Consider the following 23,313-nt stretch of genomic DNA (forward strand, 5'->3'; position numbering starts at 1 on the left):
GAAAGTTTATATAAACATTTGTTACAGAAATTGGTTGATAGACAAATAAAAATCCTAAAACTTGTAAGATTGATGTTATAATCCTGGAGTAGGTAGCAAGGAAATTGTTATCACAGGCTGTAAAAATGATCATCTATGTTGCATATTTGGGAAAGAGTTGATAAAACCATTCTTGCCACTATGCCAGGCACATAGTAATTACTAAATAAATATGTAATAAATGAATGATTTTAAGGTACTTTTTTTCACATTGAACGTGTTGAACGTGTAAGACACGATGGTGTCTTACTACCACTGATGTCCTGGTGGCAGTTGTGACACAGCTGTTGCCTATGCATGTTTAAACTTGGTCATATGATGCAGGATTTTTCTTGGTCACTTTGCCAGTCCAGAATTCCAGCCAGTGACACCCCACACCCAGGCCCCTCTCAGTCTCAGATCTGCCACTGGAGGCACACTACCCCCTTGGCCCACCTGTGTTATAGTTTGTACCCATGTTCAGCAATTCCTGAGCTCTTGTCCCACATCCAAGAAGAATGAGGATATGTTGACAGTTGAAGGGTGAGGATGGATGAAGAAGAATTTTATTAGGCCACAGAACAGCTCTCAGTGGAGAGGAGATGTGAAGGTTGTTAGCCCATGCCCACAGTCTGGTGGTATCTCTTCCAGTGTGGTTGAGTCTTGGGTTATTTATGGACTTAGAGAGTGCCTGTTGATTGGTTTGTGAGTATGCAAAAACGGTTAAAGTGGGGACAGCACTTAAAGGTGGGCACGACAGTGTAGGAAACCAACTAGGAAATAGTAGGTATATATAAGATAGGTGAAAAGTGGGGATCAATCCGAGGAAAGTGCATGAAACAGGAAGACAAGTTCTCACTCTGGTCCGAGGATTTGACTCGTACCTTCGCTTTAAGGCTATAGACTGTCTTTGGCCTGGAGGTAAGGTTTCACCCACCCGTCTCTGCCTCCTGCCATTATCAATAGCTGTTTGTATTGTTGTCATTTCAATTGTGTATAGTAGTCCACACTTATCTTCAATTTTACTTTTTGTAATTTTAGTTACCCATGGTCAGTCATGGTCCAAAAATAGATGAGTACAATACAATAAAAAAATTTTTAAAAAAGCTAGAGACTACATTTAAATAATTTTATTTTAGCATATTGTTATAGTTTTTATTTAGCATTTTGTTATAGCATATTGTTATAATTGTTCTATTTTATTATTAGTTATTGTTAATATCTTACGGTGCCTTATTTATAAATTAAAGAAAAAATAAATAAAATAAATCATATGTATGTATATATAGAAAAAAAAATATGGGGTTTAGTACTATCTGCATTTTCATGCATCCACTGGGAGTCTTGGACCATAACTCCTGTAGATAAGGAAAATCAGTTATGCTTGAAAGAAAGATAGTGTACTGAATAAGACAGTGGCTTCAGGCAAAATTCTTGTGAAAGAGAATGGTACTAACATATGTGTGTAACTATTGGCTGTGCTTGACATAAAACAATGATAAAAGAGGTGACCCCAGAAGATGATTGGCTCAATGGCAACTATGAAACAGGGTCCAGAAATTCTGAGATTAACAGGGTGAAAGAGATAACGGTATCTCATATCTTACTAGTAAAAGGTAATGATGAGAATTACTTAAAAAATAAAATAAAATGTTTAAATAGGTTTGGATCAGTTTTTTTTTCCTGGTGTTAACACCTCTGAAATTTTTAAGATAGTGCCTAGTAACACACAATATTGACAAAATAGCTGGAGAAAAAAAAAAATCTACAAGGATATGTGTGACTCTCCCACTGATGTCTAATAAAATCATGGCATTTATAAGGTGTCTAGAGAGAGAAAATAATTATGGACATGGTTTTGACTTATGCTACTGATTGGAAGCAAGGAGATTAAGATAAAATTTGAGAGGGTTATATTTACCAAAGAGCTATCCACCTGAATAAAACACTGATAGCTTCTGACTTACAACACATTCTGGGCCTCTAAACTTTTAAGGACAGGAAACAGGATAAGAAAATTTCTCAGCACCCCACCTTGGCATATTTTCTAGTACTTTCTTCATATGTAGCCAAGAATTATAATGGAAAAGTTAGGGCTCCTCCAAGAGTAAATCAAGAACCATACATATCAATAAACTTTAAAGCTGTCCCAAGAAATAGTTCAGCTATCTCAAGGAAGAATTTCTTTATACTGATAAAGAAATATTTCCCACCTCATAATTAATTCTGCCTAAGCAAGTGTTTGAACTTTCAATGGGCCAATGACTGCTAATGTGTAGCACCTCTCATTCTTTGTTTTTATGAACCAGTGCTTATGGGAGATTTCCTGTCACATTTCACCATTGTATGCTGAGTGCCTGAACTGCAGATAATTAGTTTTTTAGTTTATAGATATTCAGATTAGGAGGAGTTACATAAAAACCAACATATACGCTGCAATGAGATCCTGGACTTTCAGCCTCTGTCATGAATAGATGGGACTTCTAGGAGTTTATCTCAGCTGAGGGAAGAAGGAAAATATCTATTTGTTACAAAAGGAATACATTATTTGTGACCAAGTTCATATAGTTGGAACCAAATACTTTTTGTAGTCCCTATAATAAGATTATCTTTCTCCAACCTTGTCACCAAGCTTTGTTATGGACTTGATTTGGCCAAAAGTAATTTGAGGGGAAGAGACAAATGCCACTTTTGAGCAGGAGCTTTCACATTAGCTCACCATTGCCCCTTTCCATCTGCACTGAAACTGGCATGATGTTCCTTTGGCCTTCACCCAAGAATAAAAAAGCAGTCTCATGTTACAACGACAGCTGAGAAAGAGCCAGCATTTGGGCTGAAAGCAACATATCTTTAGGCATTTCCCTTCTACCATGCCTAATATTGTGACAGTTATTTTTAAAAAATCATAAAATCTAACAAACTGTAACAACATTAATTATAGCAGAAATTTGACTTGGTTTGTATTCTTTGCAGGCCTACTATAATGGAGAGATTTGCTTATCAAAGTCACCCCAAACAGAATCATTATATTAAAGGACATAATAAGATCTGTGTTACTAAAAGCATGATTGAATCAGACACATGTATGATTTATTGCACATAAAATCTAAGCCAAAAAAAATTTCAAAGGAAATTTCCTTTTTAAAAGTTTATTATTTTTACAAACTTGTGAAGGATTACTAAGAACATAAGATTGTATTTGTTTCCTTTATTTTTATTTTTCATTGAGATCTAGGCTGCATAAAAGCATACAATCACTTATTCTTTATCTAATTGCTTAAAGTTAAAGATGCTCTATGAATCTGAGTTATTGAATAATTAAACCTATTTAGAGCTCTAAACGAAGGTAATGCTGATGAGTTAATTGGTGTTTTCTCCTTCTAATTAAAACTTTGCCAGCCTTCTCTTTAAAATACCCACAATAAGATAACTTTGAAGCTATAATAAACCCTATTTTTAATAAATATGTTTTGTACATAAAAACTCTAAAAAGCATATTTTTGGAGTGCACAAAGAAAAATCAATCCCAATAAATGTAATCTAGACAATTGCATAAATACAACTGTTTGCACAATTACATCCTGTTTTCTCATTTTCTATATAGTTTCAGGTTGGAAGTTACATCAGAGCTCTTAGATATTTGAAAGGTAATAAAAATAACCTTTTTATATTGATAGGACTTTAAAAAAAAACTAGTATAGAGGCTATATGTGTAACTTTCCCAAAAATGTTCAGCAAACCCACAATTAGAAATATGCTAGCCTGGGTTAATGTTATATTTGCTTATAGCCTAACAAGTGGAGTCAAATTTCCTCTAATTACAAATGTGTCTTTATCTTTGCTGTTCAACTATCTACTTTTTATTCTTTTTTGTTGTTATTAACTCTTTTTCTGAAAGGTAATATTTTGTCAATATACCATATTTTTAGTAGTCAAGTTTAAAATCCAATTATACAAGAACTTGAAGCCACACTGAAGCCCTACTACTGAAGAATTATTCTTCAAGATTTATGCCATGGAACTCATAAATAGCTTCTTCCAGGACTTCTGGTAGCTGAAACTAATACTGTACCATATCACATTTGTGTGTGTGTGTGTGCTGAATCCAAACTTCTGTCAAGGTGAAAAACAACTATTAATGACAAATTTTTAAATCATTTTACTTTAATAGTAAATTCTTACATTTACTTCTTATTGAATACCATTTATATCATGTTTTTGCCATTTTATCCTTCCTTTTCTTAAAAAAAAAATTGTGACTACTCTCATTTAAGGTATGTAGCATAACCTACATTGCTTTTTAGAGCTTCATTTAACTGTCAGATGATAGGGTAAAATGATAACCTCTAGATAGTCTATCTTTTGGATTTGAGTTAGGGAAACATGAATAATTTATAATTGAATACAAACTTCATGAAACTGTGTTAGCTATTCTTTCTAGAAGGCGATAAGTATGTTATAAAGCAAACAACACTATAAAGAAATATTTACTAAAACTACATACCAAGCACTATTATATTAAAAGTTGCTTAGGTGTTTATGTTTCAGATTACATCTTTAGATGATTACCCTGAAACCTTGCAGCTTATCAAAAACAGGAAAAGGTAAATGAGACAAAGATTGACAAAAAATGGCAGTATTGTATCTGTCTTTAAAAGAAACAAGTTCAGCGCATTCAAGGTAAGACATATGGTGGCAAAATTATCTTTTTCCAGCAATCACAATGTCTTAACATCATAACCTCATTTTTAGTGAATGTGTCAAGGTTAATAAATCTTGGCTTAGATGTGTATTCTACAAGATTGGAAAATACTTATCCCCATCTTACAAAAATATCCATGAAGCTTTATTCTCAAATAAAGACAAAATCAAATTATTCACAGGGAAGGAAACGAAACCAAACCAAACCAAACCAAAACAAAACAAAATCTAAAGAGCCGTGAAGTAAGAACCGTTTACAAAAACTTGCCCTGAATGTGTGCTCACACAACCGAGAAACAAAAGTCATTACCAGTACTTATTCTAGTTTCAAATATTCACACTTCTAAGGGGTTATTGAAAATCATTTTAGATAAATTAAGCAGTTTTGCAAGGAATGAAATGACGTAATATTAAATTTACAGCTTCTAAATTTGATATTAAACTGTATTTAAACTAATTATCACAACATAATGCTTGATCTATCAATTCCATTTTGCTTTTATTAGGAAGTTTGAATCTTTAATCAAAGTATTATACATTCATTTCCAATAATAATTAAATGCTTGTTCAACAGTTGAGTTACATAATTTCATGACAATTAAGATAAAAATATTGCAAAGTCACTCATATACTGCCATTTATTTTTACACATACATACACACACACACACACACACACACACATACACACACGTCTGATTCTGGTATTTTTATACAAATTGTAAGACCAAATAGATCAGTAGAAATTTTTTCTGCTTATATGTATTGCTTGAAATACTTGCCCTACTTGCAATTCAGCTATTAAAACTTAAAGAAACCATCTGTTTACCTGCAACTAACTTACATAAATAAATCTGAGATTTCAGAAATCAAAGCCCCAGGCCTCAGTAAGATGTTTTAAATATGGACACTTGTTTTTGAGTAAATAAGTCAATGAAATGCTATTAAAAATAACAATAATAACAGAAACAAAAACCCTTAAAACATGTGCTTCTTATCTGAATAGTGGCTAAGAGATAAAATTAAACTCAGTGGTTAATGACAATCTTTGCGGTGGTTGAACAGAATATGGTACCTTCCTTTGGAAATTCATTAAAGCATTGCAAAATAGAATCTACATCCAAATAACTAAATAAAACATATGTTTCAGGAGCTCAATATATACTGAAGCTTTAACTTTAGTACATCAATTTTTTAGCTTTCCTGTCTGAAGTTTGGTATAATCTAAGGATTCAAATTCAGAGTCATTTCTAATTTAGTTATTTCTGGAGAAGGAGTGAGATTTGGTACTCTCACTTACATTTATTCCAGGCTGTTAGGAACCTGTGCGTTCTTCATGCTAAATATTGCTCCCTGAAGAGCGGGGAAAAGGCCTTTAAAATGTGCAGTATCTATGTTGATGTAATTTGTGATAAAACAATGAAAATAATAACCAGAGAGTGGAAACAGAGACTATGTCTACTGCCTCAGTTTCCTTCTACATTCTCTATTAGCGTAAATTGAAGGATATATTGGGAATGATCTGGTTTCTGGCTGTGTTAACATAAACCTTGAGTTAATAGTCTAGCATTCAGTAAAATGCTAGTGCTTAAGGGTATGGTCAGCTGCTTCAGAAATAAAGTAAAATAAAATTAAAAATGTCCAGTGTTCAAATAGTTTTGACAAGTGCTGCATAGTGATTTTCCTTCCTGGAGAAGCACAATGATTCAATATTTTACAGGCTTTCAGTAGTCCCCGTGTAAAGAAACCCGAGAATCTCCCAAACAAACATAATCACAGGAACTTTGTACAAGGAATATGTTAAAAGCTTGAGGAAGTGGTATTTTCTTTGTTTTATTTTAAGTTCCAGGGTACATGTGCAGGATGTGCAGGTTTGTTACATAGGTAAATGTGCGCAACGGTGATTTGCTGCATCTATCAACCCATCACATAGGTATTAGCCCAGCATGCATTAAATATTTATTCTGATGGTCTCCCTCCCCATCCCCGCAATAGGACCCAATGTGTGATTCTCCCTTCCTTGTATCCATGTGTTCTCATTGTTCAGCTCCCACTGATAAGTGAGAAGATGTGATGTTTGGTGTTCTGTTCCTGTGTTAGTTGGATGAGGATAATGGCTTCCAGCTCCATCCACGCCACTGCAAAGTGCATGATCTTGTGTATATATATATCACGTTTTCCTTATCCAGTCGATCATTCACGGGTATTTGGTTTGATTCCATGTCTGCTATTGTTATAATGCTGCTATGAACTTATGCTTACATGTATTTTTACAATAGAATGGTGAAATACCATTTTGCCCAGTAATGGGATTTCTGGGTGAAATGATATTCCTGGTTCTAGGTCTTTGAGGAATTGCCATACTGTGTTCCACAATGGTTGAACTAATTTACATTCCCATCAACAGTGTAAAAGCATTTCTATATCTCCGCAGCCTAACCAGCATCTATTGTTTCTTTACTTTTTAATAATCGCCATTCTGAGGGGCATGACATGATATCTCATTGTGGTTTTGATTTGTATTTCTTTAATGATCAGTGATGTTGAGCTTTTTATCATATGTTTGTTAGCCACATAAATTTCAGCGCAGACACAAACAAATGGTAAAACATTCCATGCTCATGGATAGAAAGAATCAATATCGTGAAAATGGCCATACTGCCCAAAGTATTTTATAGATTCAATGCTATTCCCATTAAACTACCATTGACATTCTTCATAAAATTAAAGAAAAAGCTATTTTAAATTTCATATGATACCAAAAAAAGAGCCCATATAGCCAAGAAAATCCTAAGCAAAAAGAACAAAACTGGAGGCATCACGCTGCATGACTTCAAACTATACTACAAGGCTGTGGTAACCAAAACAGCTTGTTACTGGTACAAAAACAGACACATAGACCAATGGAACGGAATAGAGATTTTAGAAATAAGACTACATATCTACAACTATCTGACCGTCAATAAACCTGACAAAAACAAGCAATGGGGAAAGGATTCCCTTATTTAATAAATGGTGGTGGGAGAACTGGCTAACAATATGCAGAAAATTGAAATTGAACCCCTTCTTTACACCCTATACAAATATTAACTCAAGAAGAATTAAAGACTTAAATGTAAAATCCAAAATTATAAAAACCCTAGAAGAAAATTTACCCAATACCATTCAGGACATAGGCATAGACATGGGCAAAAAATTCATGACGAAAACGTCAAAAGCAGCTGCAACAAAAGCAAAAGTTTACAAATGGGATCTAATTAAACTAAAGAGCTCCTGCACAGCAAAAGAAACTATCATCAGAATGAACAGACAACCTACAGAACGAGAGAAAATTTTTGCAGTCTTTCCATCAGACAAAAGTCTAATATCCAGAATTTACAAAGAACTTATAAAATGTATGAGTAAAAAGAAACAACCTCATGAAAAAGTGGGCAAAAGACATGAACAGACATTTCTCAAAGGATCTGGTCATTGTTTTTCTTTACAACTTTGTATCAGTCAAATCCCTGTCCCTTTTTCTTTGTTGTTGTTGTTTTACCATAAGTTATGGGGCACATATGCAGTACGTGCAGGTTTTTTACATAGATATACACGTGCCATCGTGGTTTGCTGCACCCCTCAATCCATCATCTACATTAGGTATTTCTCCTTATACTATCCCTCTCCTAGCCCTCCACCTGCCAAAAGGCTCCAGTGTGTGATGTTCCCCTTCCTGTGTCCATGTGTTCTCATTGATCAACTTCCTCTTATTAGTGAGAACATGTGATGTTTGATTTTCTGTTCTTGTGTTAGTATGCCGAGAATGATGGTTTCCAGCACCATTCATGTCCCTACAAAGGACATAAACTCATCCTTTTTATGGCTGCCTAGTTTTCTATGGTGTATATGTGCCACATTTTCTTTATCCAGTCTATCATTGATGGGCATTTGGGTTGGTTCCAAGTCTTTGCTATTGTGAATAGTGCTGCAATAAACATAAGTGTGCATGTGTCTTTATAGTAGAATAATTTATAATCCCAGTATTGGGATTGTTGTTCAAATGGTATTTCTAGTTCTAGATTCCTGAGGAATTGCCACACTGTCTTCCACAATGATGGACCTAATTTACACTCCCACAAGCAATGTAAAAGCATTCCTATTTCTCCACATCCTCTCCAGCATCTGTTGTTTCCTGACTTTTTAATGATATCCATTCTAACTGGTATGAGATGGTATCTCATTGTGGTTTCGATTTGCATTTCTCTAATGACCAGTGATGATATGCTTTTTTTCAAATATTTGTTGGCTGCATAAATATCTTCTTTTGAGAAGGTTCTGTTCATATCCTTTGCTCACTTTTTGATGGGGTTGTTTGTTTTTTTCTTGTAAGTTTGTTTAAGTTCTTTGTAGATTCTGGATATTAGACCTTTGTCAGATGGATAGAATGCACAATTTTTTTCCGTTCTGTAGGTTGCCTTTTCACTCTGATGGTAGTTTCTTTTGCTGTGCAGACTCTCTTTAGTTTAATTAGATCCCATTTGTCAATTTTGGCTTTTGCTGTCATTGCTTTTGGTGTTTCAGTCATGAAGTCCTTGCCCATGCCTATGCCCTGAACAATATTTCCTAGATTTTCTTCTAGGGTTTTTATGGTTTTAGGACTTATGCTTAAATCTTTAATCCATCTTGAGTTAATTTTTGTATAATGTGTAAGGAAGGGATGCAGTTTCAGCTTTCTGCTTGTGGCTGGACAGTTTTCCCAATACTATTTATTAAATAGGGAATCCTTTCCCCATTGCTTGTTATTGTCAGGCTTGTCAAATATCAGATGGTTGTAGATGTGTGGCATTATTTCTGAGGCATTTATTATGTTCCATTGGTCTATATATCTGTTTTGGCACCAGTAGTATGCTATTTTTTTTGTTTTGTTTTGTTTTGTTTTGTTTTGTTTTGTTTTTTAACTGTAGCCTTGTAGTACAGTTTGCAGTCAGGTAACCTGACGCCTCCAGCTTTGTTCTTTTTCCTTAGGATTATCTTGGCTATGCAGCTCTTTTCTGGCTCTATATGAAATTTAAAGCAGATTTTCCAATTCTGTGAAGAAAGTCAGTGGTAGCTTGATGGCGATAGCATTGAAACTACAAATTACTTTGGACAGTATCGCCATTTCCACGATATTTATTCTTTCTGTCTATGAGCATGGAATGTTTTTCTATTTGTTTGTGTCCTCTCTTATTTCCTTGAGCAGTGGTTTGTAGCTCTCCTTGAAGAGGTCCTTCACATCTCTTGTATGTTGTATTCCTATGATTTTATTCTCTTTGTAGCAATTGTGAATGGGAGTTCACTCATGATTTGGTATTTTATATAGCACAGTTCATGTAATCCTGTCATAAAAAATATAAGCCAGGGACTAAATCTGCTCTCCAGAGACCCTTGGATAGGATCAGCAATTAGACACTGTCTGTACCATAGTCATGGCTTCAACATAGTTTACTTTACGTTATGGACCTGTTTTTTTGGCACACAGATTATTACTATATCCTCTCTGAAAACCACACCCTTAATATCAGCTGATCATTTTTTTTTAACTGCATGCTTTTGTGTCACTGTGCCAATGGGGGTGAGTTGGGAAAAGAAGGAGTGGGCTGTAGGTGAAGGATTCAATTAATAAAAACTTCTCTTTACTAAAAACTGATAAGCCTTGAAGGCCTTTCTTCTAGATGTCTACAGTATCTACAAAAAAAAAAAATACTCTTTGTCAAGCTCTATTGTATTTTAATGCAATGGAAACCAAATAAAATTTCACTTTTCATGTGAATTTATATTGTTGTAAAGGAAATAGACATAAATAGTATGACCACACAATTAAGGGCAACTGGTAAGCATGGTCGACATTTATGAAGTTAGATCAGAGAACCTGACATTGTTGGGCCCAGGGATAGGGGACTGTAGGGAGCAGACAGTAGTGATTGAATATCAGAGTTTTTATTTCCCCTGAAAAATGACTTTTTACTGAGATCAGAAGGAATGGTTGCATTTATTATTGTAGTAACAACTACATGGGAATGGAGGACAAAATTATAAATTAAAGTAACAAAAAACTGCTTTTCTTTTATAACCCCTGAATGAGTTGTTTGTAATCAAGAAATCAATAATTCCTTATGGGATCTAAATATAAGCCTGAGGCCAGGAAAAATACTGAAGGTCAATAAGATTTGGTCTCTGTTTCAAGAAACTTGTAAGTTAATAAAGGCACTAAAATGAATATACATAAAAGTTATGTCAGTGTTCATGGATACAACATTTGGAAATACGTATGAATAAATATCACAGAGGAGCTGCAAAAATTCAAGATGATTAACTAAATCTTACAAGAAGCCTGCTTGCAGTTGTTCAGGTTCTCACTTACGCCTGACAACTGGTTATTGATGGGATATGAAAACTTCACCAGACCTTTAAAATGCTTTCTGAGGAAAGCATACCTATGTAGTATTTCCCTGATATTGTATATTGTACCTTCCTCTCCCTGTGATGCAAATTCTATTTAGCTAAAATTCTAAATAAATTATTCCTAGCTATAGAAAGTGTATTATCAAAGATCATTACTGAAATTTCTTTCAAAGTATTGAGATTTACACACAAGTTTACCTATGTAACAAATCTACGCTTATAGCCCAGAACATTAAATAAACAAACAAATAAACAAATAATTCCTCTTTATCATAAAAAAGAGATTTACTAAATCATGATTGATTATCCTCGAAGAACGGTGTTGCTCCACAATTCTTCCTTCAGTATTCTCTGGTACTTTAGACTGTAAATATATTCTCAGGATTCCAAATTATCTTCTTACTAATGAGAACTATATTGAGAAAGAAAATATGATCTCTCTGTTTGATTCTCACTCTATCTGATTTCATTTTTAAAATTTTGGCTACATTAACTTGTATTTCAATAATTAATGACTATTTTATTATTCTTTATTCAGAAACATATAAAAAATACAGTTTTTGTTTTTGCAAAAATGGGACAATTAATCAGTTTGATAAAAATTATGTTAAAGGAGTAAAGAACGGAATTTAGATTATTTAATCAATGCTACTTAAAACCGTCTGTGGAACAGCAAGACAGAATTCCTATGGACACAAAGAATTTTCAAGGAAGGCCCTTAATGAACAAGTGAACTGTAATATCATTTCCAATCTGTGTAGTTCCAATGAAAGAGTCATCAATAAAATATTAATTGGACTGGGCACGGTGGCTCATGCCTATAATCCTAGCACTTTGGAAAGTCTGGGTCGGCACACCACTTGAGCCCAGGAGTTCCAGACCAGCCTATGCAACATGGTAAAATCCTGTCTCTACCAAATAAAAATAAATAAATAAATGAATCTCCCAGGTTGGTGGAGTATGCCTGTAGTCCCAGTTACTCTGGAGGCTGAGGTGGGAGTATGGCTGGAGCCCAAGGAGGTCAAGGCTGCAGTGAGCCATGATCGCACCATGCACTTCAGCCTGGGCAACAGAATGAATCCCTGTTTCAATAAATAAATACATAAATAAATAAATAAAATTTATCAAAATCTTGTTCAAGTTGTTGATAAAGAATTGCAATTTTAGTTTGTATTACTTACTTTTTTCTGTCATTATAGTAACATGTTGATTTATTTAATTATAAATCAAATAATGTTAGGTAGTTATAGCATTTCCTGAATATATACATTTAATTTAATTTATTTATTTGTTGCAAATAACATTTTTATTTATCCTAGTACTGCAAGTTTAGTTTTTTTTTTTTTTTTCTGACTGGAAAGCTTTTAGAAGTATATTTATTTTTTCTCATTTGAACAAGTCCCAAAATCTGTAGACATGGTTAGTGATATATTGTAAAATAATTTTGTTTGTTTGTTTTGGTTTTAAATACAGGAATCCACTGAGTGGGTCCACTAATTATTCCTTATGAAGGTGTCTAAATGAAAAGATGATTGGTATATTTAAATATTATACAATATATATTTCTGCAAATAATTATATAATCTATGTGAGCTCATTAATAAGTTCAAAGGTATTACAGTTATTATAAGGCTTATTCTTCACTAGACATAGATTTTCCAGTTCTTTTTTCTTGGTTCTAATTTATAAAAGTCTGTAAAGTTACCAGAAGTAAGGGAAGTTAAGAAAAGTAAAAAGCTAATTTAAAAAAAAAAAAAAAAAGGTTGAGCCACATTTGACCGACCATTAAAATAATGCTTCTTTCAAGTTTCAGTATTAGTTTATCCACAGTAGAAATTCCATTTTATTTACATAGATTTGGTTCTACTTTTTTATTCTTATTTTCCCCTTTTTCTTTTTCTTATCCTACTTCTTCTTCAATTTTTACTTAAATAGTTGATGAAGAATTGCACCAACATTTAAAGGAAATAAATCTAACTTGTAATATGGATGATCAGCAGTTCATAAGAGCTGAGGGAGTCAAGGCCTGATTTCAAAAGTACACTCAGTGGTGTGATTTAAAGGATAACATTACTTTGTGATTAAAAAAAAAAAAGTATATTCTGGTTTACTATACAATGAAAGTCTCCACAGAGGATGCTGCATTTAAAATAGATTTTTAAAGTGGAATAGGATTTTGGTAGTCAAATAAAACAAAAGGACTTAGGTTGTTTGCTCCTTGTGAAAAAATATACAAAGTTGGGAAAATGCAGGGCATGTCTGTATTATCTACCATTGATATGACTTCTTTAATATTATTTCTCAGTGGACATTTAATGAGGTATATCAGCAGACATCTGAGGTATATAAGAACCTCATATGAGTTAGCACCTATTTGCAAATGTACTTGTGTTCTCCCTAGACTATAGAGATATATGATGATTTTGAGTTTGGAAGTCCGTGAACAGATAATTTTGAGTTTGGAAGTACATAAAAAGAGCAAAAAGAAAAGCACAACATGTTTTTTTAAATAAATATTAAAATTTTCACAGTTTTGCATTATTCATATTGGTTATCAAGTCACTGATAGATACAGCCAAATTCAGCTGCAGGAAACTGAAATCATTCTATCCATCTTAATCGAGAGGGGTTAAGTACAGGGAGTGTATTTCTTACAAAATCTTTGGAGGACAAAAAGAAGCATGCTAGGTTGGCTTTCCAGAAATTACTCCAGTGCTCCACAAGGTGCACTAATAGAACTGCTACTAGAAAGCCAGGCTTCATGGGACCTCCACTGAAAACTCTCAGTCAAAGACCATACCACTGTCCTGAGTCTGGAAACTAAACCACCTTCATATTCGCAATGTTCCACAAGACTAATGACTGGAACACAGCTGAGAGACAGCGAATATTTCAACGTTTGTATACATCATCAACAAATTTCAAAGCCTTATATCTATCTCCCTTTTATGCCTTTCAAATCGTGCATGAGTGCACCAAATTGGAGGAATAATGCAACTCACAAAGCTGCACCATCCAGGAAGTCACAATCAAAGGAAATTATGGCAACTCAACATACCCACCACATATTTGCTTTTTCTTGTTTGTCTTTTGTATGTGTATATGCCATCTGAAACATTTTTATCCCTTTAAGAGTGTTCACATAGATGAAACAGTTTTGAGCTGGAATGTTGAGATAGACTACATATCTTTTAAAGTCAATCTATTTGCAATTAATTAACTGTGTCTTCCACAAAATGTTAAAAGTCATAGAGTTTAGAAATTACTTGTTCATTGGGATTGGAAATTAGCCGTCATCTAAGGTGTTATTTTCCTTAGGAAAATCTGCAAGTAACTTGAATTATTTTCCAGGTTACCTAATGGAGACATTTCAAATTGTCTTGTATCCAATTCATTTGGTTCATAAAATCTCTATTAGAGTCAGTTTATGCATGGGAAGCATTTTCATTTATCAAGATCCCATACTTCTTTGGATTATTCCCACCTCTTTTTCTTTCTCTAAATCCATGCCAAATAGCAAGAGAATAATTCAGGACAAATTCAGACAACAAACATTCATTCGACTAATATATTTATGGTGTCTTCAGATATACAAAGTTTATAATAGTTCATTCTATCACCACAAACTTTGGAATGTAATGAAAATTTTGGAAGTTAATGGTACTTTATATAATATGTATAAAACTATGTATCAATTGTGATTTTTCCCTCCATTTCATTTTCTCCACATATGCTTTTTGGACTGCACCTCTTTTGCCTCATTTTTGTTTCAAGATCTTTTTCTTAAGCTTTAAAATGTTGTGCCAGGCACAGTGACTCATGCCTGTATTCCCAGCACTTTGGGAGGTCGAAGAGGGCTGATCACCTGAGGTCAGGAGTTCAAGACCAGTCTGGTCAATATGTTGAAACCCTGTCTCTACTAAAAATACAAAAATTAGCTGGGCGTGGTGGCACATGTCTGTAATTCCAACTACTCAGGAGGCTGAGGCAGGAGAATAACTTGAATGCGGAAGATTAAGGTTGCAGTGAGTTGAGGTCGCTCCACTCCACTGCACTCCAACCTGGGCAAGAGCGCAAGACTCTGTCTAATACGTGTGTGTGTGTGTGTGTGTGTGTGTGTGTGTGTGTGTGTGTGTGTATAAAATCTATCTATCTATATTTGCTCAAATATTATATATACATATGTATGTATATTTGCTCAAACTCTGTTCCTGAGCAGAGTTACAGATGACTAAGAAGTTTGCATACACATCTCAGAATTCTTCCTTACCAATATTGACATCAACTGCTGTTCGTCTCTCCCTTAAAATACTGTTACATTTGTATTTTTCTCTCTAAACTTCAATACTAGAGGCTTAGTCTTAATAACTCTTTAAGCTGTTTCTGTTTTCTCAGCTTTCAGTTTCTGTACATAGGTATCTATTTCAGTTTTTCTCTGCTTGTCTTTTCTCTGTCTCTGCCTCTCTCTCTTTGACTCACATTGGAAATCCTTGTCAAAAGTAATCCTTATCAAATATCACTTTCTGACGTCTCTATACCTAATAATTTTTAGTAGTTTGTTGTTCTTCATTGAATCAAATCATGGACTTACAGAGGCCTTACAATCTTCAAATCATGGATTTATAGAAGATACACCTTAAAATGTATCCTTCACTCACATTTTGCACACGAAGAAATAAACCCCAGGGAGATTAAGTGATTTTTACACCAGAGCATTCAGTGCCCTCTGTATACACATGCATTCAGCATTCATCAAACATTTATACAGTACCCAGACCAGTTTAGCAAGGAATCATACGCTTTCATCTTGATCTCCCCTGTGTAAGCAATTTTGATTTGAAGGCTGAATAAATGTGAAATATTCTAAAAATCTACAAATTACAACAATCTTCTATCCTACTCAGCAATAGAAGATCCTCCTAAATTTCAAACTAGAGGACACTTAGGGTTGAACTCTTGCTTGTAAAGGTAAGCCAGATTACCAATTTTCAAGCTGCATTTGTATAGCAAATTGCCCTTACATATTTCAGGTTGGTTTAAAGGGTTTAGTGGAACTTAGGGGATAAGGCCCTCCAAGCCAAATTTTAGTGCTGCTACCTCCCATGATGAATCACGTGTTGTCCTGCAAAGAGATATATTTATACCATACATTGCTGGTAGGCATTTACACAACATATATTTATTGAGCAGATGTATTAGGGGATAGAAGATTCCCAATCTTGTGGAGCTTACATTATAACCAGGAGACACAAACAATAAACATAATACATAAAACACTTAATACATCAAGTTAGAGCATGATATATGCTTAAAGAAAAACAAAAGCATCCTAAAGTAAGGGTGGTTCGATGTTCTGGATAGGTCATGGAGACAGATTATAACATTCAACTATGGAGCCAGCCTTATTGACAAGGTAGGATAAGAGCAGAGTCTTGAAGAAATAAGATAGTGTTTCAAGCAGTGAGCAGGACTGAACAAAGCCTTGAGGCAGCAGCTTATATAGAGTAGTTGAAGAAAAACGGATGTCAATGTGGTTGGAGCAAGGGAGCATTGGAGGAGAAAGGTCATAGACATAGAGGTGAGGAGGAAGGTCATCATGAGCCTTACAGAGGATTTTAAGAGCTTCAGTTTTGACTTTTGAGTGAAACAAAGGGTTAATTCGAGATTTTAACAGAACTAATTCCTGCTTCTGCAGCATTTATTATGCTGTTCCCTCATTCATATATTCCATTAACTCATTTTTCATAAACACATAACACACATCCAAAGACTGAGAAAATGAAGTTAGTATGGTCAATAAGCTTGAATAAAAAGAAAAATTGAATAAAGAAATTAAAGTGGTAAAAGGGTAAGAACTTGGGGTCAAAGTGAGATATTCAACTTAATGATTTCTGAATAAAAATTGTTCCAGAGATTACAATTTTTTTTCCAGTGGCACTTCAAATTTGAACTTGCATTGAAGTGCTAACGCCTGCATTATGCTTAATCTAAAGTGAGACTGAACATTCTCTCCTCTTCTGTGCTCTTAAATTTACATAGTTGGTACATTTATTTTAATCAGATTTAACTCACTACGTTCTCTGATGCTGTGGGCTATAATTGTTTAGAAGAACTCCAGTCTTCCATGTCAGTCTGCATATTTTCAAATTTTGATTTTGCAACCTATTGGCTATGTAACCTTGATGTACTACTCAACTACACTGGGCTCTGTTTCCCAAGCAGTTAAATGTACACATTTATAGTATTTATTTCATAAGGTTTTATGGAAATAAAATGAATAAATACATGTGGAGTGCTCAAAACTGTTCATTGCTTTAGTTGTGATGATATCTCTGAAATAGGTGACCCAGGTACTCCTGCCATGTGTAACAGAAGAGATTGAGAATTTTCCTAAGAATTAGCTTCTTTCTTCACGATATTTTAACCTGTTATTTCATTATAGGCTGTCTTATGTATGGCCTAACCTCCAATATGCATATTATGCATATTTAATTTTCTCGGATTATATGCTCCAATGGAGTAGATGTGTGATAAATAAATCAATAAATAAGACATAAATAAATGTTCATATTATATATTGTTAACATATTGTATGCATTTATATTTATGTTTACACATATATTGGCAGTATGTAAAAGTATATACTGTATATATATATTAGATTTCTATTAATTTGATTGTTTTATTTCTGTGATGGTTATTGTTGCTTGTTCATGGGCTAAATCATATTTTTGCTTCTGAATATCATTATGTGATTCTGTGAGTAATCCTCTGGATATCAGAAATAAACACCAAACTGTAGTTTCACACTTAAGTCTTTGGTTTCTCGGATATACTTTAATTTTCATGCTTTATAAGCTACTTACTCTGTCAGGCTCCTTGCCCCTGAAATTAGTCACGAGATGTTTTCAAATAGACATTTTACTGCTCTGTTTATATACTTAATGATGAATTTTCTAGGGATTTCTAGATGCAATGTTTCCTCCTCTCAGCCCTTCATACTATAATTGCCTAATATCTCCAAAAGCATCTTCCCAATAGAGTTAACAACCCCTTTTTTTCCCAAGATCTAGATTCCTTAGGGATATGACTACACAGTTATACATGTATATATATGTATCTGATATTTCTATGTTGATGAATTCATTCTTTTTCTACTTTTTCATCATATTCTTCAGATTTTTGAAAGTTTCATTTATCCATTGTGGATCATAGACAATGACATAAAACTGCCACTATTTATTTTTGGCACGATTTGGGTCCTATGAGCAGCAATACTTAATAATTGGTCTGGTTCCATTGTAAAACAGAAGTTTAAGACACACAGATTGGCAGGAGAGGTAATATTATGCCTAAAACAGAAAGCGTATGGTAATTGACATCAGATTGCTGCACCAAATGGCAGACTGGCAATTTTAAGCACCTCTTAATAGTCTTAAAGTTCTTAGTAATTTACCATCTAAGTCATTTCTAGATTTTATTAGCAAGACATCAGGATTTAAATGTGTTCTCTGCAAATGTATCAACTGATTAACTTAAAATAGCACATTTATTAAAGGAAATTTAGGCTCAAAACCATATTCCTTAAATGTCTCTAAATAATAGGAATCAATATGGTAATGTAAAATTTAAATAATGCATACATCATTTTAAACACTTACTTAAAACAGTGAGTCTGGTGCCACGTCTTACAGTTTATGAAGACTGTATTACTGTATTGTTTGGCTAGAAGGAAGCATTAAGTATTATCTTGCCAAATGTCCCAAGTATTAGAAGAGTAGCTGGCACAAAGTGAGTGTTCCATAAATACTTGTAAAAAATTGTATGAGTTCTATCATATAATATGTACTCCTTTTTTAACTTGAGATTCATTTGCATATGATTCATGTTCTTAGGCCATAAATACCGTGACCCTAGAACTGACTTACTCCTTATAAAATTAGAAATGTTTTTATTTCACCAATTAATTTCATAATTATGTTCTCACATGCATGTGCTACTATAATGAATATTTATTGAACATCTACTATGTGTCAGGTACTGGACATGTTTCTAGAAGTCTTTGCCCTTTAGTAGCTTAAAATCTAATGATTTATACTGGCAATAATGACATATGCTGAAAGAGTTAAGATAGACTCACCATGCAGTGCAATGGCAGTATAAGGGAGGGTCAATAATCAGACTTGGCAGGGGAGATTAAAAAGACTTCCTGAAGAAAAGGACGAAAAGTCTAAGATGGGGAAAACAAGCAGGAATAAAACAGTTAAAAAGACAGATTGAGGCCCTGATGCACAGGGACAGCTATTACTAGCTAGTTAGAGCATGCTGTATGCATCGCCTTCCAAGTCTGGGATCTGTGACACTGAGATGGTACCGTGAATGAATGAATGAAAAATAGGGCTTTGTTTGCTTGTTTATTTGTCTGTTTAATCTTCCCCCACCCCCACACTGCCTACTTATCTGTGCACCCCTGACAGTAACATGGGGAAAAGTGACTAGAGAACAATGCAGGAAGAAAGAACAGCAAGTGCAAAGGCTCAGAGGCTGGAAACTTGATGCCATGTTGGGGAAAACATTCAGTATGGCTGTAGAATGGTGTTTGGCATGGAGTATGCTGAAGCTGGGAAGATAAGCAGAAGCCTTATCATAAATATCCAATAAATGATAATTACGCATGATGTACATTACAGATAATACATTTGAAATACTATAAGGAAAAGGTTATAATTTTGCATGTGAAAAATGTTAATTTGTTCAATAGAAGCTGTATTCCCTTTCACTTTTATATAAATATAATTTTATTCTTCACTGTCTTCACCGTCTTGTCCCGCAAGACAAAAGGAGAACTATTAGCTTCGAACAAAAATAGTTCCCAAATTATCATTCTTCATTTGGGAATTATAGTAATACCCAAACAATATGAGGCTGTTTAGTACATGAATAAAATGTCACTGGCATATACAGAATCTGTTTGGGTAGATTCCTTTTATTCTTATCTGACCAAACATAACTCAAGTCCAGATACTCTACCAGTCAAGGGGCCAACTACTCTTTGGATTCTCATTCATACCTCTGTGTGACTAACCTAATGTTGAGAGTTCCCTTCTCTTAATGAAAGAGGGTAATGTCCTAGTATTGAGAAAAATCTGTTTTCCCACAGTTAACTCTTCTTTAGAGGCTTTTGCCCTTTCTTCCAATATTATGAAAGTTGTGTTTCTGGCATTCCTAATTGGAATATTAGAGCAAAATATAAACAAACAAAACTCTTCTTATTTTAATTTAAATCCTTTTAATTTATTGAATGGTGAAATTTCTTTCATAGATTGTTTTCCTCTGATTTTTCATTTTGCATCTTTTTGTCCTTTATGTGTATTTGTTATTAGAGTTTTCCATCATTTTTATTAACTAGTATGAATTTGTATTGTGCTTTCTACTTGCTGTCTATAAATTGTAATATTTCCCAATTTTAATATGGTTTATGGCATTCTAAATTATTGTTTAAATTTTAATTAGCATTTTAGAGGTTCTGTGGCCCCAACAGCACTTATCTACTTCTCCCACAGTAACACATTTCTCAGCTATTCACAAAGACAAGGAAAAGCAGTCCACTTCTCACCTCCTCTTGTAGTTAATGGCAGACATGTGTCTAAGGTTTGGACAATAGCATGTAACTTGGATATCATGTGCAGTTTACAGAAACTTCCCTCAAAGACAATTTTGCATGCTCATTTCCTGTTCTTCGTTATTAATTTCTTCATTCTATTGCTAAAATGCATATGCATATTTAGAAATTAAGAGCAATATTTTAAAGAATGGATGAGTGGTGAGTTTCACGGAGTAAAGCCACCATACAAACTGTGGACTTCTTAATTCCAGAATAAGCTTCTAATATGTTTAAACTACTATTATTTTTTCCCTGATATTCAAATTTAGACACAGTTTTAATAATGCATATGGTTAAACATATTTTACTTTTTTCTTTCTAGGTTTTCTATTGTATTCACTCTAAGAAAGGTGCTCAACATCAGTAGCAACAAAATTTTAAAATTTTTCTAAAGGATAAAGATTTAGTGAATGGAAAAAAAATCAAAACAGTAAAACACAATCAATTGTTACAGAAATGAAGAGAGTAAAATGTTGTAAGGGCAGAGTTGACAGTATAAAGTGAGAGCAAACGGACTTGAGAACTGTATGTTGAATTTGGTATTCTGAGGTCTTTTGTAATCTTCAAGTTTGCAATTTAAGATTGTGGTACAGTAGGCCGGGCACAGTGGCTCATGCCTGTAATCCTAGCACTTTGGGAGGCCGAGGCAGGCAGATCACGAGGTCAGGAGATCGAGACCATCCTGGCTAACACAGTGAAACCCTGTCTCTAATAAAAATACAAAAAAAAAAAAAAAATTAGCCAGGCGTGGTGGCCGGCGCCTGTAGTCTCAGCTACTAGGGAGGCTGAGGCAGGAGAATGGTGTGAACCCAGGAGGCAGAGCTTGCAGTGGGCCCAGATAGCATCACAGCACTCCAATCTGGGCAACAGAGCGAGACTTTGTCTCAAAAAAAAAAAAAAAGATTGTGTTATAATTATTTAATTTTACCACTGATGTTCTGTTTATTAGTTTGTTAGTTTTTAATTAATTTTTGTGTTTTTAATCACTATACTTTATATTTATATTATATATACATTTATTAACAGATTTTCTTAATTCTTACAACTGCCACATAAAAAAAATGCTACTTTTATTTTTCCCATTGTTATGGTTTACTGTGAGTGGATGATGCTTTCCCATACCATTGATGCACACTTGTCAACTTCTAGGTAAAATCAAATAATTATATGTATTAATTTACTACTGCTGCTGAAGCAAATTACTACAGACTTAATGACTTAAAACAACAAAAATATATTAACTTGCAATTCTGTAGGTCAAAGGGTTATACTTTTTTAGGAGTCTCAACAGGAAAAGTTTCCTTATCTTTTCCAGCAACTAGAGGCTGTCTGCATTTCTTGACTTGTAGACCTGTTCCTCCATGTTCAACGACAGGAATATTCAGCTAACTCTTTTACACATTGTACTTAATATTCTCTGACCTACTCTTCTGCTGTTTATTTTATTTTTAAGAAATCTTGTGATTACAGTGGGCCTGTCCAGATAATCCAGGACATTCTCCCCATTTTAATGTCAGCTGATTAACAACCGAAATTTCAACTACAACCTTAATTTCCTTTTGTTGTATGTAGTGGGGTGAGTGGTAGGTAACTCCAAATGATCTGTCCAGCCACTATTCACAAATGTGACTTTGTTTGGAAAATGCTCTTTGCAAATGTTGTTAAAGCTCTTGAGATAAGACCTGTCTGGATTGGGGTGGACCCTAGATTTGTGACAAATGTCTTTATAATATAATAGAAGGAAGAATAGCCTGTGTGAAGACAGAGACACAGTTTGAACTTATATGGGTTCATCAATCCAAGGAATGTGTATTAATTTATTCTCATGCTTCTAATTTATTCTCACAATGAGACTGGATAATTTATAAAACAACAACAAATAAAGAGGTTTAATTGACTCGTAGTTCCACATGGCTGGGGAGGCCTCACAATCATGGTGAAAGGTGAAGGAGGAGCAAAGGCATCTCTTAAATGTTGGCTTGCAAGAGAGCATGTACACAGGAACTTCCCTTTATAAAACCATCAGATCTCATGAGACTTATTCATTATCACATGAGCAGCACAAGAAAACCCACCCCTATGATTTAATTACCTCCCACTGGGCCCCTCCCATGACATGTGGGGATTATGGAAGCTACAATTCAAGATGAGATTTGGATAGGAATGCCGCCAAACCATATTATTTTTCCCTGGGCTGCTCCCTAATCTCATGTCCTCACATTTTGAAAGCAATCATGTCTTCCCATCAGTCCTCCAAAGTCTTGATTCATTTCAGCAATATCTCAAAAGTCCACAGTTCAAAGTCTCATCTGAGAGAAGGCAAGTCCCTTCTGCCTACAAGCCTGTAAAATCTAAAGCAACTAGAGACTGTCTGCATTCCTTGACTTGTAGACCTGATATTTCCTAGATACAATGGGGGTACAGGCATTGGATAAATTCATCTATTTAAAATAGGAGAAATTGGCCAAAACAAAGGGGCTACAGGCCCCATGTAAGTCCAAAATTCAA

This window comes from Macaca nemestrina, chromosome 1, assembly GCF_043159975.1.
Source record: "Macaca nemestrina isolate mMacNem1 chromosome 1, mMacNem.hap1, whole genome shotgun sequence".
Taxonomy (NCBI): Eukaryota; Metazoa; Chordata; class Mammalia; order Primates; family Cercopithecidae; genus Macaca; species Macaca nemestrina.